General features: G+C 31.4%; 1 protein-coding gene and 1 pseudogene across 1 annotated transcript in view; one reads left to right on the forward strand and one right to left on the reverse strand.

Annotated features, from left to right (window-relative positions):
• Positions 1 to 20,650, reverse strand: part of LOC142320942 (zwei Ig domain protein zig-8-like) — a 761,401-nt gene that overhangs the window by 414,497 nt on the left and 326,254 nt on the right. The window lies entirely within an intron of this gene.
• LOC142320757 (uncharacterized) lies at positions 8,883 to 9,508 on the forward strand (annotated as a pseudogene).

Here is a 20,650-nt window from a genome sequence, read left to right on the forward strand (position 1 = left end):
TGTGTGTAATTTTCATGTAAATATATAAAAATCAATTTGTAGATTTTTAGAAATTCAACCTTAAAAGGTACGAAGGAAGACAATAAATCTGAAATGTACTTGCAAATTTTCCCCGTTTTCGACTATACTAAACGAGATATTCAATAGATGTGAGCTTGATAATATTCTTCAAATAAATATCTATCTGAAATTTGGAATTTCAATTTTTAAGAGGTGTGAAGGTGTATGTGGTGCGAAGGTGGCTCAACCAACACAGTCACTGTTACTGTATGTACAACGCAACCGGCTAACGTTTGGTTAGTTGACTAAAAAACCTAAAATAAAAGTAATTTAAAAAAATGAGAAACGAAGTACGGTCACTTCCTAGTGGTGTTTTTTGGATAACTCTAAAAACCGGGCTAAAAGCACTTTAATCCGTACGAAGGACGGGTAACTAGTTATATCTAACATTATTAAGATGCTGACAGACTATTTTGAAACCCGCATTCTTTACTTTTTAACCTCCGGGATCACCGTTAGGTATTGCTTCAGAGGATGAGCTGAATGATTTTTATGGAAGGGTGAGCGGAGCGAGCCCTGATCTGCTAAATATCCCTTGACCGCGACGGGAAATGCACATAACCAAATAACGCGGACGAAGCCATGAAGGGGAATGGTAGCACTGGCATGTGAAATAAATAAATTTATTTTTTTAAATATATTTTAGATGAAGACGCACGCATTGACTTCGTCGCCGAAGCGGAAACTCTAATAATTTACGTATTTACCTAATTTCACTTTTTATCGTTTGTTATAATATTATTCTTTGTTGATAAAAATATCAAGATTAAAAAGTGGGAAACTTTTTTTTACATTACTGACATAACATACGTCTGTATTTTGAACAGTGTTATTTAATTTATCACTTCTTGGGTAGTTCATTTGTAACTGTTCATTAAAAGTTAAAGATAAGTGTACTAACTGGTAAAGTTAGTTTTAATACCTAGTTTTAATACTTTTATTTTCGCCTAAAAGAAACATAAAATTTTTAATATTAAAACAGTTCATATCAGTAAATTTAATAAAATTTAAGGAAAAGAAATTTATATTTTTGGAAAATTCAAGCAAATTATAAATTGAAAACTAAAAAAAATATTAACAACTTAAAAACAAAATTAACAACACGGATACATTTATTATTATTTTAATGAAATATTTCTTTTACGATTAAATGTTTTCTCTGACTCCTTGTTAGAAAGAATTTAATATAATAATTAGTAATATGTGAAACACATTGTGGGTAACCAGAATTTTCCCCGAAATATTGTGATAAACGTCGAATTTTTTTCAGCTCTCACGGTGACACGGAGATAAATCTAATTTACAATTTACGATCAGCAGAAACCGAATTTAACTATTGTATTAAGATATATACTCTCTTTGGTAACTCTTTGTTTTTTCCTATATGTCCTGCTTCATCTAGTGAGTCACTAATAAAATATCTAATATTTTGTCAATTGAAAACTATTATTTAATTTATCAAATCCCGAAGAGGAGGAATGATCCAAATACCAAGCAGCATGACATTTTTTATACGCTAAAAAATTTCCACTTCCATATTCCTGGATACATATTTCAAAACCTTCTATGGAGAATTTATAACTAATTCATCCTTAGAAGAAAATTGACTGTCTTTTCGACGAAAACCAAAACAATGAACACTTCAAAATAGTTCAAAGTGTTAATTGTCAACTAAAATTTCCTAGAAGCAGTAACTATGATGTTAACAAATATTAAACTTCGTGCTCCATGAAATTAAACTTAATGATATCTAATAGCCATTTTAACCTCATTTGTACTGATTAAAACTACATGCAGCCATTTTATTTTCTGATAAAATAACATTTCATGTTCAGAGTAATTGTCAAGTATGGGCTTAGAAAATCAGCAGAAATCGGTGGAATTCATCCGCAACTGTCCAAAAGTGAATGTCTGGTGTAGTATCAAGTATAATTGAATTTTTGGGCCATTTTTTTCCTTGAACGAACTATATCTGGACATGTAAAAGAACTACGTGTTTTCTGTATATGATAAATATGGAGGACCTAATTTCCTGACAGAATAGAGAACATTTACTTCATAGAAGTTATGCGGACTGCGCTCAACACAGGTTTTCAGAAGGCTGTATAGGTAAAACTTTCCCATTGCTTGGCAACCATAAAGTCTCGATTTAACGCCGATGGATTTATTCTTTTGGTACAACATAAAAAACATCGTATACTACGAAAAAAATCCAGTCACTTGACCACCTGCGCCAAAAAATAACAGCAGCCGTGAATGCGATTCCTGCAGACATGCTCACCAGAATGTGGAATGAGGTGGATTATTGGTTTGACGTCTGAATGGCAAGTCGATATGTTGGCTTTAAATATGATGTGTAGATATGTTGGCTGTACATTACGGGGTACCCCGTTTATGTAACTCAATGTACATACGTACATTTACGCAATACAATATTGTATTGCATAAAGAGGTAAAGAAACTTTAGACTTTATAATTTCGTATAACAAACCACATACATTTTTAATTCTGAGTGAATAAAGTAGATTTAATTTAAAATTGCGGAATTATTTTTCAGACACCCAGTATAAATGGAAAAATGTACAATATTTATTTTACACTATTGCTACATCTTATTTTAAAACTTTTAACTACATCATTTTTATTTAAACAAATTTATTTTTTTGTTTGTTTAATCTCTGGAACCACCGTTAGGTATTACTTCAGAGGTGTGATGAATGGTTTATAGCGTGTGTGAAAATGCTATGCCTGACCGGGATTCAAACCCGGGACCTCTAGAGGAAAGGCGAATCACTACACACGCACCACGGAAGACGGCTACTTAAGTATATACTTGGAAAAATTAGTAACAGAAATCTTATCTGAGAGGTTTGAAATTAATAAATACAATTCCTCAAAAGTAATTTATTTCTTAATATTTATCTTACTCTTTAAAAGGAAATAATTTTTCGATAACCATATTTTATTTTATAAAATAATATTGTCTTCACTTGCAATGCTAAATGCATTCAAATTTATTTTGGTTGGCTTTTCATATTGCGTATATAACAATATATATGATTCATTATAGAAAGCAATATAAAACTGGTTGTCCAACCAAATTAAACTAGACAAAAAAAAAATTGTTACCTGGACTTTTATAAGTGGAAATAGTAAAGGGGCTTATAATAAACGTAAAAAAAAAAGTAAATGCGGACCGGTGGTGGTGGAGGGGAGATTTATGGGTCGGGGGATTGGTGATTGAAAAAATAATTTTCCAATATAAAAGTTGTAGATCATTCAAAAGTCTACATTGAGAAAAATGCGAAAAATCATCTTTTTCATTTTTCATTTCTGCAAAACTATTTTAATTTTGACGAAAATTGGGGAAAGTATACCTTTCTGTGTCTTAAATAACCACAAATTTTTTTGATGTCAACTTTCGCCGGAAATTGCAATAATAACACTTTTCACCCCTTTTCAATCCACCACTACCCCCGCTCACGTATTTATTTTTTTTACGTTTATTATAAGCCTATTTACCATTTCCATTTATAAAAGTCCAGGTGACAATTTTTTTCCCTCTAAATGAGTTATTTTGATCGGTCTACTTGTGAGCAGGCAGTGCAGTTTAATCATTTTTTAACAATAATTTCTTGTGTAATTCTTACCTTTATAACAGCATCACAAGGCTAGTTATATTATTTTGAAAGTAGAAGAAAGTATTGTTATTTCTAAGAGGTTCATTTTTGAAAACAAGCACTAATCCTTTCCAAGAAATTTTATTTGACGTCGATTTTAACCATCTACGAGTAATAGATAATTGTTATATATACAGTAATTTAAAAAAAATAATAATTTTGGTAATTTTATTATGAAAAATTATATTTTATATTAAACTATAATTTCAATTGATATGTATTTAATTATTTTGACTATTACTGTAAGTTTTAAGTACTATATTAATTAACAGTACATTTAATAAAATTACATTTCGAGACCCGGCTGGATCAGTCCCTAGTGAAGGGTGGGTGAGGGGTGGTACGGTTAGAGGTAGGCATATAAAAGACCCAGTCCCGGCCTACTGGGTGAATGAAAATAAAACCATGAACTACTAATGTGAAGTATACGAAAGACGGGCGCCAGCATTTAACTGACACAACTTCTGTATTTGATCGAAGACCATTGGATCCAATCAAACTTTTTCTATACGAAGCAAAGTAATGTAATGAATAATTTAGATTCTTCAAGTGAATTAAAAAGTAAATTAAAGTTTCCTTTCGGTTAGAGTATTTTTCTTTCGTACTTGATCACTATAAAATCTATAATTAATAAGCTTCGTATTAGCTGATATTAGTTACACTTATTTATTTAAAAAATTAATTTATTCATATTACTGTAGTTGTAGTGAAAATTAAAACAGTTATTAAAGAATTGTTCTAATTCTATTTTTTGAATTTATTAATTTTATAACTAACTCCCTTAAACCCTGATAAGTTTTAATTAATTCTTTATCAGGATTAATAAAACAATATTATTATATTTATGCTGGAAATATTTGGAGTTGAAATTCTATTTTAGAATTGAGGTTTCTTTTCTGATTTAACTCAACTTTTTTAGAAACATATAGAAAAATTAATAGAGAATTCGCTACCGAAAACCAATATTGCCCTTATTAGCTGTTTTATCAAATAATTTGAAGTATCACTTAAAATCTAATGTATAAATAAATAAATTTCTTTGCAAACCAGTATGTTTCGATAATTATATAATTTTATGGAATTATTTCTGATTTTGATCTTCATCAAATTTTTTTCATTTGAAATGAAATTATTCGTCGAAAACGCGTTTCACTCGCGTTATGTCGCTCTTAAGTTACAGAGTGCCATCATCTCAAATGTCGTAATTCAGCAGTTTACAAGTGTAAGACACATTATTTTCGAACTAAACAATCTGTTTCAGTGAAATTAAGTTAAGATTGAGATTAAATTCACTTAAGAATGAAGCTTCAACTCCGGATTTCGGAAAATGTACGATATATATTATTTACAGAATAACTTTTTTAAGCAAAGTTTCCATATTACTAAAAATTTACTTGAATTTAATTCTTAACCCTCACACACAAAAACACCTTATAAATAGGGTCATGCATTAATATGACACTAGTTATAAGCTGTAACTAACGATTCCACGTTTGGATAGGCCACTGTATTAAACTTCGTACGATGTCAGAAAACATAACCTAGCGCTTGATTCAACTGCTAATCTCTTTTAATTAACCTTAAATATTAAATTGGCCGATTGTTATGCTGCCTATAAATTTTTAAATAACTAATTATTTAGTCCAAAGATAATGTTTATTATAATTATTCAGTGATGAATAACGAAAATTTTATTGGTACTGTGTAAATTACGAGGGACGTAACTCGTAGATGAAAGATATTTCCGACGAATAATTTCAACTGCAATAAATAATTTAGCTTTTAAGTAGGATATATTCGAAATTTCATCGACAGCAGAAGTAAGTCCATATTTTCATATAATTATTATACTTCATTTTATGGTGAATGATATTTAACATTAACAACCCGAAATAAGTTACATAACTTACGTTTAATGCAAATGATTAGACCGTAAAAAATTGTTCGGTCTTTTGTGTGTAGAGTTACTGCTAGTTTAAAGAGTTTTGGTAGAATAGAATGGAATGTGCAAAGATTCGCAATACTTTAGATATCAAAACTTTTATAAAATAGGTTTTTGTAAAAAGAATACATGTTAACATGTGTACGGGATATTCCGTTTTCCAATTATGCCAACCAAAATTACTTTCTAAAGCTCATGTTTCAATTTTAAAGCAATTCTGCAATTTTTTTACACATTTATATTTTAAATCCACTATAGCAAATTATTTTTCACACAACAGAATAAAAAAAAAAATCATTAAAATTTTCAAATGATTGTACATTTTTTTTAGCAAAGATTTTCTGAAATTAACAGTTACAGTTCGATCCGTTTTATATAAAAAGGAGTTTTTCATTTAAAAAAACCATTAGCAAAACACCTCCAGGAAAAATGAAGCTAGTAAAGTCTTTTTATTTTCGTGGTGATATTTTTAAATTTCATTTGGTTCTCCAAACATTTATTGAGGGTGCTTATTTATTCTCTTGCTCCAACATTAAGCAGATATTTAAAACTATTATAATATAACTATACTATATTATAATATTACTATATAACTATTATTATATATGCGAGGTAAACACGTATATACGTACGTACGTACGTCACGCCAAAACAAGTCAAAATGGATTCAAGGATGGTCAAAATGGATATTTCTAATGAAATCTGTAAACGGAAATTTTTCGTGATTACAATACTTCCTTTAGTTCGTACAAGGAAGTAAAATAATTTTTGAGAAAAAGAAATTTGGAAAATTAAAACTTCGTTACTATTTTTACCCTATTGAAGAATGAATTTTAGTGGACGTAGAGAATCTTTCAATTTAATAATTTTTTTTTTTTGAAAATGTATATCTGAAATTTTTATCTACATTATATATATAAATGAAACACAATACTAGTTTTGTACAAATTCCTGTGTGTACTGTATTATAAAATTACATAACGTATATATGCTTGTATATAAAATTGTTTTTTCTTCTAATTCATATCACAAACTTAACTTTTCATCTGTTACGAGCTCATTCAATGATTACTATGAAGATGCTACTGAAGGGATGACACTTGACAGGAGCATATTAAATGGAACTCTTAAATGCTAGTTTCTTAATGTGTTTGGGTAAGTAGTGAATATGCTGGCAACATCTCATTTACTTTGACCGTATATTATTCCGTTAACTAAGTACTTTTAGTTGTCAGATGAATTAATTATTTTGTAATTATTAATGGCAATATTAACTTACACGTAATAAAATATATATACTAATAAACCATACACCAATTCTTTAGAAACAAAAAAAAAACATTTTACTTTATTACCATTTAGATATTACCATATTTCTATTTTGGTCAATATTTTAGTTAAAAGCCAGTTAAAATTTATAACATCGTTGTTTCCAAAATTTTTTGTCTCAGAACTGTCAATACTATTTGTTTACAAGTATTCCTTCTCGTAGCCTGTTATGAGGCAATCTAAATAAATAATTTAAAAAATCAATTTTTCTTACAAAACGGGAATTACTGATAATCTATATATATAAAAATGTTAAGTTCGTTTGTGTACGGCTTTAAAAACTCAAAATGTTCTGCACCGATTGAGCTCAAATTTTAGCACGATATATAACCCGCATCAAAGATTGTTTTCATCTATTTTTAATAAATCTATCTATCTATTTTTAATTTGTACATTTTTAATTTGGAAATGTAAACAAAGGAAAACCAATCAGATCAATGCAATATGGCCGCTGTCAAACACAACGACCAAATTTCTTTGAAGTATATTATATTATAAGTATATAACAGCTAAAACATCTGTATTTTATTTTTTTTAAAAACACGATAAAAAAAAATTTATCACGATATATAACCCGCATCAAAGATTGTTTTCATCTATTTTTAATAAATCTATCTATCTATTTTTAATTTGTACAGTTTTTTAATAATTAAGAGGCTAATAAATCAGATGGAAATGTAAACAAAGTAAAACCAATCAGATCAATGCAAGATGGCCGCTGTCAAACACAACGACCAATCACAAAGAGCCCGTATGGCCGTTGCCAATGTAAACAAAATCTGATTAAGTATCTAAACAACTGATTAAGTAACAAATTTCTTTGAATTATATTTAACAGCTAAAACATCTGTATTCTATAGCTAAAACATCTTATAGCCCAGATAGACTTAAAACTATACAAACAAAAAAAGTAGAAATAACCAAATACACAGAAAATAATATCCCTACATAATGACCAAAAAATCCTTTGTTAGATTAAATATTCACTTTTGTCTGAATAAAATATTCACTTTAATCGAGGTACTTTTGTGTGATCGTGTCGTGATTGAGCTGCGCCTTTCACCAAATCGTAAGTAGAGGTTATGGTTTATATGAGAGATGGTCAGAAAAAATATTAATTTTTTATAATTATTATTTAACTATTTCATTTAACTAATATTTTACTTATTTATTTAAATTCATGTATTTAGTTAATATTATTAATTTTTTGCCACTTTTCAATACTGTCTGTCCTGCGTCTCATTGTTGTCGTGCTGCAGCTATGAGAACCATGAGAGATAGGTGACAAAAGTTTAAATACATTTTTTGGCCTTTTCAAAATGAAAATTTTTCATTATTAAACTTTTTGTCCTTTCTGTCATGGTTTTCAAAATAGAGCTGTGAGAGCCATAAGAGGTTATAATCTTATCCCTTCCTTCTATTCCGATAAAAACCGAAATAAGGGCTTGCAGAAAATAGAATTTGGGCCGTCGCACTCGTCACACAGAAGGATTAAGAAGACGGCTTTCGAATATGACTGAGGAAGAGCGGGCATCCGTACGAGAGAGGAACAGACTAAGCACCATCCAGATACGTAACGTAGAACCAGCAAAAAGACGAGCAGCCAGGCTTGAGGATGCACGATTGCGAGCACGTCAGTCACGTTCTGCAGTAACAGATTTGGTTCGTTCTCAACGGAATGAACGCTACAGGGTGAGGATAGCTGAAACACGAACCCAAAGAACAGCTGATCTGAATCTGCAATACAGTCGTCTTGCGTTTCGGTACAATAAACTGTTGATTATAGTTCAAGTCGGCATGTTATCATTGCCCAGATGAGTCATGTCTGTACCTACTGTCAGGCTCTAAAGTTTAATAATGAAACGAAAGGGATGTGCGCTGGCGGAAAAGTCAAATTGCCTCAACTTGACGCACCACCAAAGCCATTGAAAACTCTACTTGCTGGATCTACCGCTGAATCGAAGCATTTCTTATCGAACATCACGAAATATAACTCTTGCTTCCAAATGACGTCATTTGGTGTGGAAATCGTGACGACTCACTTCATGCCAACTTTTAAAATCAAAAGGCAAATATATCACAAAGCTGGCTCCTTGCTCCCGTTCCCAAATAGTGACCATAAATTCCTTCAAAAGTACTTCATTGGTGATGTAGAGATGAAGTCGATGCACGTTGTGGAATACATACCTCCGTAAGAAGATACATTATTTCGCAGCTACAGAAGCTCCTTCACGAAAGGAACAATTTGGTGCGTTTATTCAAAACGGCAATTGATATGATGCCATCAGATACCGACAAGATTGTCATTCACGCAGACAAAACGCCCGCTGGAGAACATGTCCGGAGATATAATGCTCCAACTATAGACGAAGTAGCAATTGTCATAGTCGGAGATCAGTTCCAGCCTAGAGATATTGTTCTCCATCGAAGAAACGATCAATTGATAAACGTCGCAGAAACTTCGCTGTGCCATAGCGAAGTGTGGCAGGGCAGCTAGTATTAAAATAAAATGCTTTAATTACAATTTAATTTTTGAGGGTAATTATTTTTTTTATATAGTAATTAGTAGTTAGCGAGTGAATTTTAACATATGATTTCAAAATTACAAAAAATTATGAGAGAATATGTAATTGAATTAAATGTTAAGAAAACAATAAAAATGAAAAGAGAAGAAGTGGTCGCCTGATCAGAATTTGGAGGTCTCGTGTTCGAATCCCGGTCAGGCATGGCATTTTCACACGCTACAAAAATTGTCATTCATCTCATCCTCTGAAGTAATACCTAACGGTGGTCTCGGAGATTTATTATGTTATTAATATAGATATTATTTTATATTAATAATCAATTTTCTTAAAATTTTGCAAATATTACTCCACTTAATTTTCAACGCAGTACATGCGTGCATTCTTAACATTTAAAAAAAATTCCCTAAAATTCTCCTTCCCCAAAAATCTAAAAAGGTATCTTTTTATTTATTGCATATTTTGTAACCGATTATTTTGTCTCCCTAAGCAGAGTGATTTTGCAACCAATCCAAAAACAGAAATAGTTCAGGGGATATATTTGGGGTAGGAGAGCTAATCAAAGTGTAAAATAGAATTTTTTTTTATTTCTCAAAACTCTTTTGGGTTTATATAATAAACTTTTAATTGGATTAAACTATTAAAATAATATTACATTTTTTAGTGGAATTTTTTTTGTCTGGTAAACATAGCAAACGTTAAAAAATAAAAAACATTTCTTGGAAGATTTTTCTTTTCTTGGTTGATTTTGGTCTTGGGGGAACAGAAAAAATAGGTTTTTGTGTTTTCAAACTTATTTTTGATTTATTTAAACAAATAATGATAATTTTACATACAATTAAAATTTACTATTAATTACCCCCACCACAAAAATGAAATTTTATGTAACTTTTTCATATATAATCTTTTTCCACTTTATAATAATAAACAATGTCAGGAAAGAATTGTCAGAATTTTTTTATTGTATGCAATTGTTTTTACTTTTAACTTGTTGTATTTATATTTTTTTTTAGATATATTAAAAAAATAATGATAAATACCTGAACGACTATAAAAGAAATTGTTTTTGAATAAAAATGACAAATCATTTTATATTTTTATTATAAATTAATAGTTTTGCGCTTTCCTTATTTATATCTTTTCAATAACTATTCATCATATTTTATTCTTTTTATTAATTAGTATAAATAAATTTATTAATTATTTTATTAATTTTAGTTTTTTTTATTAAATTTAAAAAAAAACTTGATTGTAATTTAATAATATTAAAAAGAATATTATTAATTTTTAACATGAAAGTAAATTTACTGTAAGGAAAAATAACAAAAATTTGAATGAAGATGACTGAGTCAAGAGTAGAAGTACAAACTGTAGGAGGTAGAAAATTGAAATACATGATAGATGGGTTACATAATTTTGATATGATGTTATGTATCAAACAGTTTTATATAACAACTGATATGGGTTTTACGTATATTGTAGAATGATGTTTTAAAAAAGTTTTAACTTCTTACTTTATTCCATTATATCTAAAAAAAGGTCTTCCTCAAAATTGTTTATTGTATTTGTGTCTTATTATTTTTAATTCTATATATATAATTAGTCTTTTTATTTACCATTCATACTAGTTACTCTTTTATTTACTAGTAGTCTTTTTATTTACTTTATTACGAATTGCTGTTGTGAGTTGTGAGATTTTTATTTAAACTGAAAGTAATACTGCAATTGTTACTTGTTTTAATAATATGGTATTAGAAGTATTGACCGTAAATCCGAAGAACTTTTTACTTCCTGCAATTGCAGCGAAATATTAATGAAATACAAACAAGTTTAAATACCAGACCGTACTTTTATTTGACAAGTACAATATATGTACTTAATGAGAGCAAATCTTAATTAATAAAAATTATTCTGATTAATTGCAAATCTTGGAACGACGTATTTAATAAGAGGCTATTCAGAAAGCTACTTCCGACTCGTTATTGAAATAAAAATCAATCTATTGCACACATCTTATAGCTACTTTCCACATAATTGTCGTCCAAATTTATCTTATCTATAAACAAGTTTTAATTCTCAGCCGTCTGAGAATTAAACTAAATAGTAACACCGTTTTTCAACTCGTCATTTTCAAAACGCTGAGTCACTAACCATTTCTTAATTTTCGGAAAACGTTGATAATCTTTGGAAGTTAAATCAGAACTGTGTGGAGGATGGTTAAACAAATTCCATTTTAAACTGTCGATTTGACGTTGAGTGCATACTGTAATATGCGGATAAGCGTTGTCGCGAAGTATAACTATCCCAGCTCTCAGCATGCCGCGTCGTTTGTTTTGAACTTTTCAATTTTTTCAAAGTCTCACAGTAAAATTCACCGTTAATTGTCGTGCTTCTTTCCATAACACACTTTTACGGTCCCGAAATACCGATGCAGTCGGCTTTTGTGATGAAAGTGATTGACGGGCCTTTACGCGTTGTCGAGAACTGGTGTGGGGCGCACCAGTTGCATTGATTGAGATTTTCTTTATTAGTTTATAATTAACAACGACTACTTCATTTATTGTTTTAAATCAGGAATGAAATAATAGTAACCTTTGTATGTTGTTACTTTCATCAAAAATTTAGTTTAATTGAATTTATAAACAATATCATATGAAAAAAAAGTTTAAATAAGAATAAATATTATAAGAAATACAAATAAAGTTAGAAAATTAAGAAGAGGCACTCCAAATAAAAATAATATTATTTAGTGTAAAGCTGATATTACCACCTTACCACCAACCGATATTACAAATAATTACAAAATTAAAATTCTCTACTTACTTAATACGAGTTTAATTACTCGAGTAAAATTACTTTAATATACATTTTATGAAATATATTTTGGAAAAAACAAATTAAACAGTTGGCGAAATAAAGAATTGAAAAATATTTGTTACATATAATTAAAATTTTTGGATTATACTATGTTTTTCATTTCTCTTAAAACCTCCTAAATTTTACAATATTATAAAAACAATTCACCGGGTGACAGGAAAACATATAAGGGTTTTAATTTGTTATAATATCTCGTAGATGAGAGTATACATGTTGATTTAAGACTAGAATAGACAAAAAAATTCCAGATTAAGAGATCAGTTTAATCTGACTTAATCTGGACTTAATCAGACTTAAATTTGGACTTAATCAGACTTAAATCTGGACTTAATCAGGACTTTAATCAGAGGGACTTAATCTGGTTAAGATGAACTAGATTAAGACTCTTCGAAATTGTTTTACAGCGCCACTAGCAAAGATAATTACTAGTGACGCTAGCCACTTTAAGTCGACCGACAGGCAAAAGCTTGCCGATGACATAATAATTATTAACTGTAAACAAGGACTTAGTTTTTATTTCAATAAATTTATGACAGAATTATTCTAAGTTATAGACCCACAATTATAAGTGCATTTCCTTTTTCCTTTATATCTCCAATACCAGATACAATATTTCCAAAATTCCAACGGATATCCGAAACAGAACTTTTCTCATCTTTTGCTCCCCCCCAAACCCCCCTACAAAAATTTTTCCAACCATAGATTCGGATAGATACATTTTACTTATATTTTACCGATATTAGATATATTTTTACCGATATTAGAAGAGGACAGAATCACCACAACAGGCACAAGGTTTACAGTGTTGTACGACTCTACTAAAGGCGATAGGACCATGGCGGCTTATGTTATCAAGGAGCTTAGAAGAACGGTTGCTAAACTGGAATCCTCAGTATTAGTAATCCTTTCCGGTCCGGCAGCCACGTTAATTAAAAAAATTGTTATTAATTTAATGAGAAAAGGGAAAACTCTTCCCAGAATGGTTCTATCTAACCTGGGAGAACAAATGAAAGCCAGATCATGATCGACGTCCGCAAGAGGGGGTACACCGCCAGGTAATGATAGTAAGACCATAGTAGTAAAACTGAGCCAAATAGACTCTCAGTAGCCAGGAAACAATGGGTTCCAGATAGAAATGGAGACGTGGCGTTTAGGAGAACAATTGGTAACAAAGATTATAATTTTCATTCACGCGATGAGGGCATTATAGCTGTTGAGCTGGCCGAATTGATGATAGACGGGGTATATATTAGCCCAAACATCACAATAGAGGATTTCTAAGATAGAACGTTCTGTTTACAACGGGTCGTCACGTAAGCGAGTGCTAATCCTAGGGGTTTTTAATAGCAAAACCATGTTAGCAGGCTCAGAATCCTCTAACGCAAGAGGTAGAATCCCTGAGAAATTCTTAGAGACCACGAGCTTTGTATGTACAAATGACGGAACGCCCACTTACAGTGCCAGAGGACACGAATCCATTATAGACTTGGTGATAATCGATGGAAGAATTCATCCAAACACATTTGAATGTTCAGTAATCAACGATGAAAGTGGAAGTGACCATAAAGCAGTCTCTAAATCATCGTCAGAGATCAACACACTAGATCATTACAATCACGCATAAGCCCTAGACTAACAGATCATCAAATACAACTGGTAATAAGGAGATCAGCTAATAAGATGATGACAAGTACACTTATGGATCCTGATATATTTCAGGGAATAATTGTCGATGGAATATCTAGAATCCCCCAGAATACAACTAGATACCACCCGGTATACTGGTGGACTAACGAGATTGCAGAACAACGTACTTTGATGCAAAATAGTAAAATAAGAGCCCAAAGATACGGGCGCGCACAGGAACGACAGAGGAAAGTAATCTCGCGTTAGAACGATACAGGACAGCCAGGAAAAAATCTCAACTACATGATCAAAATATCTAAACGCAACAAATTGTTAGAGTTGTGTGCAGAGCTGGATGCTGACCCCTGAGGGAAGTAATTCCAGATCATAACAAAACGGTTAGGTAGACATGTACCAGTCCTTAATATCGAAAAGGCTACACAACAAATGAGAGTCCTGTTTCCGAGACAAGAGAGGGAAACCATCAGACAATCATCTGCGAAAGGACCAGATTCACCCAATTAGAAGTCATGAATGCAATAAAGGAACTAAAGACAAAAAGAGTCCGGGACCAGATGGAATACTGGCGGCGGTTATCAAGAGGCTGGCAGAGGTCGTACCATCGGAAGTTGTGGACGTAGCTAATCATGGACTACAGCATCGTACGTTCCCAAAATGTTGGAAGACTGCAAGGACAGTGTTTTTACCTAAGCCAGGGTGAATAACGGACAGGAAAGCTTCCGGCCCATTAGCTTAATCAATAATATGGGCATAGCAGTCGAACGTATGATAGCCACCAGACTCCAGGAAGAACTCGATGCGAAAAACTGTTTACATCCAGACCAATATGGATTTAGAAAAGGTTTTTCCACAATTGATGCACTAAGCAGAGTAACAAACTGGGCAAAATCAGTCAGCAGGGGCAGTGGAGAACAAGACGACTACCCCTAATGATACAGTCAAAAATGCTTTTGGGTCGGTGCCATGGTCTGCTATAGTTGAAGTATTGATGAGAATGGATATTTCTAGCTAAATAATTAATCAACTCAGTCAATACCCGCACGAGAGGTATATCGAAGTCAATACAGTTGAAGGCTTGGTTTACTATCTGATGATCGGGGGTGTTCCACAGGGTTCCGTGCTCGGCCCCCTGCTTTGGAACATTTTTTACGACCTAGTCTTTAGGTTACACTATCCAGAGGGTATGACTATCGTCGGGTATGCAGACGACGTGGCAATCTTGGTAGAAGACGGGGATATAAACAATCTAGAGAATAAAGCCAATAGACCCTTGATCCAGATTGATGAATGGTAAAGGGACAATCAGCTGCAGATATCTACGGCAAAATCCCAATGCATTGTGTTCTCGGGCCGGAGAAGAATTAGGAATATAAATGGGGAAATAAGAGGGGAGCGAATGTAAGAAGTTAATAACATGAAATACTTGGAGGTTGTGTTGGTCAAGAACCTCAGGTTTAGTGCACATGTAGAAATGATATGCAAAAGGATTGCTTCCACCACCAGAGCACTGAGGGGATTGTTCAATAACAATAACGCACCCAAAACGTCGGTCAGGAGGTTGATAACTTCTGCGGTAATGTCATCGATGGTGTACGCTGCCCCAATATGGGGAGAGGCAATAAACGTACAGAGGAACATACGAAAACTGAGGAGTATACACCGTCTAGCACTAATAAGAACAGTAGCAGGGTATCGAACAATTTCATATGGGGCGTTGTGTGTTCTGGCGGAGTTGCTACCCGCAGTTGAACCCGCACACCTGGGGTGTGCGGGTTCCTGTGATGGGGATGGAACTCCTGGGGATACTGTGGGTGGGGAAAAAAAAAGAAAAGACCGAGTCCCGGCCTGCGGTGTTGGCACTGCGGCTCTTCGGAGTTTCTGGGGCCGGCATCGTCGGTTAGAGGCAGGCATCATGACCGAGTCCCGGTTCCCCGTGGAAGGATGGGGGACGGCATCGCCGAACCTCGCCTTCGAAACGGGGAATTAGAGGCAGGCACTGAAAAAGAAAAAAAAAATATCCGAGACCGGGGAGGCTAACCTCCCGTGCCGGGCGTACAACCGGTGGGTGGGGGACACCTCCTTAGAGTATATGGACACTCTCCCTAACTGAGTATACTTAATTGTATATCCGGTTGGAGAGAGAAGGGGGAAAAAAAAATAAATAAGAAAAAAAAGTTTTAAAATCTAGCAACTACATTCTGCCTGCCGACTTTGCCATCGTAATGTTGTGGAATAAAAATGACAACTTTCTTGATCGTATTGTGTTTAGTGGTGAGTCAACATTTCACCTGAGTGGCAAAGTTAACAAACATAATATCCGTAGTTGCTTACCTAGAAATCCTGTGTACACGGATCAGCCTCTTCTGCAAGATCAAGTAGAGAATTTTATTTGCCAATAAGATAGTGCGCCTTTCCAATGGCCCAGCTTTGTGTACTATCTATTAAATAACGTTTTCTCCATCCTTCATTGATTAACAAGGACTTAAAGAAAGAGCTAGTTTTCGGTGGCCTCCAGGTCACTCGATCTGATTTCATGCTAATTTTTTCTTTGGAGTTTTATGAAGGATCTGTGTACGCGTTTCCGCTACGTATCCTACTTTAGGCACAGGATTGAAGCAGCTGTCGCTTCCGTTACTCAGAGATGCTGGTTAGAGTATGAGACGAACTTTCCTCTCAATTGGATATGTACCGCGCGAAGAAAAGTTGCTCCCATTAAATGCTTCGGAAAAACTGTTGAAGGTACTCATTCATTTTTTGTAATCAATTAATGTAAGTCAAAGTTAAAAGATATTAAATAGCTTTCAAACTCAAATATTTTTTTTTACTATGTATTAATTTCTTCACATTTAACAATATATAACAAAACATGAATTTGATGAAACAAAGATTTCGAAATTGTATAATTTCTTAGTTATACTTAATATTTTAAAATTTAGGTATTATACTACTAAAAAGCTAACACAGCTGTAGGACTTTCCCGTTACGCGGCTTTTTTTCTAATGCACGGCTTACACAAACATTCACACGCAACTTAATTTAAAATATTTATCATTTATTTATTTTTTTAAAAATTTAATTCAATGATTCTAACTAAAACGCACGCGCATCTAGTATTTCATTCACGCGACTGTAGCGGTACTAGCGGAAACTTTAAATACTTTTTTACGCTAAATATTATTTATTTAATTCCACCACTCACCTATCACGTCAAAACACAGCAGTCTACTGGAACAGCTGTACGTCAGTGCTACATTAGCTCTCCTTGTGGTGAGAGGGAACACTATTCACTTAACGGGTAGTGTATTTATATAATTTTTGGGTGGGGTGCGATTTCGCAAATTTTTTTTTGTAAATATTATTTTATTATTGTTAACAAATGTGCCTAGGAAAAATAACCTTAATTAGGCAAAATCTAGAGATACTGAGGGGGTTACCTTGTTGTCAGCTTCAGCACCTTGACCCTATAATTGAAAATTTAATTGCATCAATGCCCACATATAGAAATCGCAGACTAAATTTGGTCAAATCAGTCCAGTAATTCTGGAGATATAAGGTGATTTAGAGGACGACACCGAACATACACACGTATATTCGAACATCCGGAATATTTCCTTCGGTTTTTTGGGTTCCTTAGGGGTCAAAAAATCAAGATCCGGTAAAAACCGCATATGCCCAAATTGAACAGATAACTATACTTTCCTTTCCAAAGCTACAACTCTGCTACAGGGCTTGACGGGGAAGTAAAAATAGTTATTCTTTACTTAATGCGCTACACTATTAAGAATTATTTTATGCTACTAAAACAATGTATCACTGGTCTTGCTCATACATTTAACAATATGACCATGTAGCATTCGGATTTAATACATAATAAAATCATATCAGTAATTAAGTTAAAATCTTATTTTTGTTTTTTATTCAATAATTAAATCCTACAAGGATTATATTTAGCTAAGTTTTTTTTAGATTATATTTTTTTACAGCTCCTTCGATGACGGAGATTGTTGTGTTTTAACTCATGATGTTTGATACTTCATCATAAGCCTTCAACTCGTTGTTTGTTTGGTCATCTTCTGTTGTTTTTATAACTATTGAAACCACTTTTTCTAATGGTTTACAAAGTATTTTTTTTAATATTTTCATTACATGTCCGTGCCTTTTCAAATATTTTTTTTTTTTAACATTTTTCAATCTCATTAAAATTTATTTATAATTCATTTTTTTTCTAAATAGATCAATACTTTAACAATTTATTTTTATCCATTCTGTAATTTTGTTTTAATTTATACGTTACGTATATGAAAAAAAAAAATTGTTTCTTATGAGAGTAATTTTTTTTTCTTTTTTTCAAATAAAGTCAGTCAGGTAATTGTATACAAAATGTAATAAATAAATAAGAAAAAATTATTTTCACTTGTTCACTAAATAATTAATAAATATACTCTACCATTATTAGTAAACACACAAAAGATATGCGAGATGCGCTCAATGACAATATGGAAACATCAGTAATATCTGTTACAGTTTTAACTAGGCAGTACGTAGATATGTTACGTTGTTCTTGAAGTCATATATAAAAAAAAATTAAATTGATCAGTAGGATTATAAAGATTACACCTTAATTTTCGTCAGACATGTATTATAAATTTGAATCAACAATAAATTATGGTTAAATTTAAAAAATAAATAATGGTTGGAAGTTTTTTTATTATATTATTTTATTAAAAGAAATATTATTACGGTTCGAACATAATTTTAATTAATAAAAGACTTGTAAAGGAAGGAAAATATTCCATTAAAATTACTTTAATACCATGTGACTAAATTCGCTTCATGCTAGCCTATAAAATTTCATTCATTTTTATACAACCGTTTTTCTGCGTATCATTTGAACCAGTAATATTCCTAAACAGAAAAACGTGGTGAATATTGTATTATTTTGAAGTGCTGATAATTAAAGGAAACAAATATTAATGCAGCTCAGTTTCGAAACGGCTTTTAAGTACATCTTTATTAGTTTTTATTATTTCGTTTGCAAAAAATAACTGAAATATTTAATAGTTTTGTTGTTTATTAAATTTCTTTCTTTCAATAGTTTAGTTACAAAGCTGAAAAATTTCAAATTATTTTAGTCATATGAAACTTTTTTTGTCTATTTTTTTTCTTTTTAATATAAATCTTACGAGATATAAATTAAGTATCATATAAAATAAATAAACTTTACATAATTTAAATAAAAGTGACAAAGTCAAGGTTACATTCATCTTGAAATATACTATTACTAACTTTATAAAACTAAACATGTAATTACAATGGACTTAAACAGCAAATTTTGAGAGAATGTTAAAGGAGGTTTACTAACACTAAGCAAAGTGGCAGTTGCAGTTATATAGGGACAGTTACGTACAATGAAGCTCTATTAGAACTAGCAAACAATACTTGAGACCCCAGTTGGGTATTCAGTCAAGCTGGTGGTCCTTCTGTCTAGTTAGTAGAAACTTTTGACATACAAGTAAATTACTTCCAGTAGCTACAGTATATGCTTTTCTATTAGCTTCGAAAAGAATTTCTTAAATGAGTTATCTTAATTCTACTTCAAAGCATTATTTCTAGTTTGTATCTTTTGATTATTATTTACAAAATGTTCATATATTTTTTTCTTTTTATACTATCTTGAAGAGGGTGGAAAAGAAGAAAACTATATAGATATATAGATTTATTAAAGAAATACATACGTAGAGAGAAAGAAAACATAATAAAATTTTGCTCGTGATGTTAATGGTAATAATTATTTAATCTTTTCATAATATTAAAAAAAAAAAAATATCGTTTTATTTATAGACTTGTGTAAAGAAAGAGTTGGATAGAGTTAGATTGGTGCAAGTTCATCGTGAGAAGAAAATGTACCAAAAGGGATAAAAATTGATCAAAGAAAATACTTACTTTATATAAAGTAAAAAAACCGCTTTAAATTAAAAGGAAAGGGTGAAAATTTTGCTTGGTTTTTATCTTATTTAGCCTTAATACTCAATGAAAACTGTGTAACGTATAGCATGACGAAATTGGAAGTAAATAAGAAAAAAAATAGGTTTCAAGAACTAATCAGTGGGGATAATTTATCTGTGTTAAATGATTTTAATTAATAAAACTTATTTGCTTCCAGAGATAATAACAATGTAATTAGAAGAAATAAGGAATGTTCGATAGGATTAAACATAAAAAAATAAAAATAAAAATATGACAAAATATCTAGGAAAATTTACACGTATATTGGTTTTACAAAGAATAATGTCAGAAAAAATAAATTATAATCCTTACAAATGCAATTTATTTACTCATACGTATCTTGCATATTTACAAAATAATTAAATTATATGCCACAAGTAATAATTCTTATTTCACTATGAAAATTAAAATATCTAAAAAAAATTGTGTACTATAAAGAAACAAGTACTGCAGTGAGATTATAGTTTCAAAACCAATAATAAACTTTATATAAGGAATATTTACTTTTACGATTTACAAAAGTTTAATCAGCTTATATTTAGTCATTAAATAAATCATTATTCCCTATTCATAGTGAACTCACCGAA

The sequence above is a fragment of the Lycorma delicatula genome, chromosome 3 (genome assembly GCF_047948215.1).
Source record: "Lycorma delicatula isolate Av1 chromosome 3, ASM4794821v1, whole genome shotgun sequence".
In the NCBI taxonomy this organism is placed as follows: Eukaryota; Metazoa; Arthropoda; class Insecta; order Hemiptera; family Fulgoridae; genus Lycorma; species Lycorma delicatula.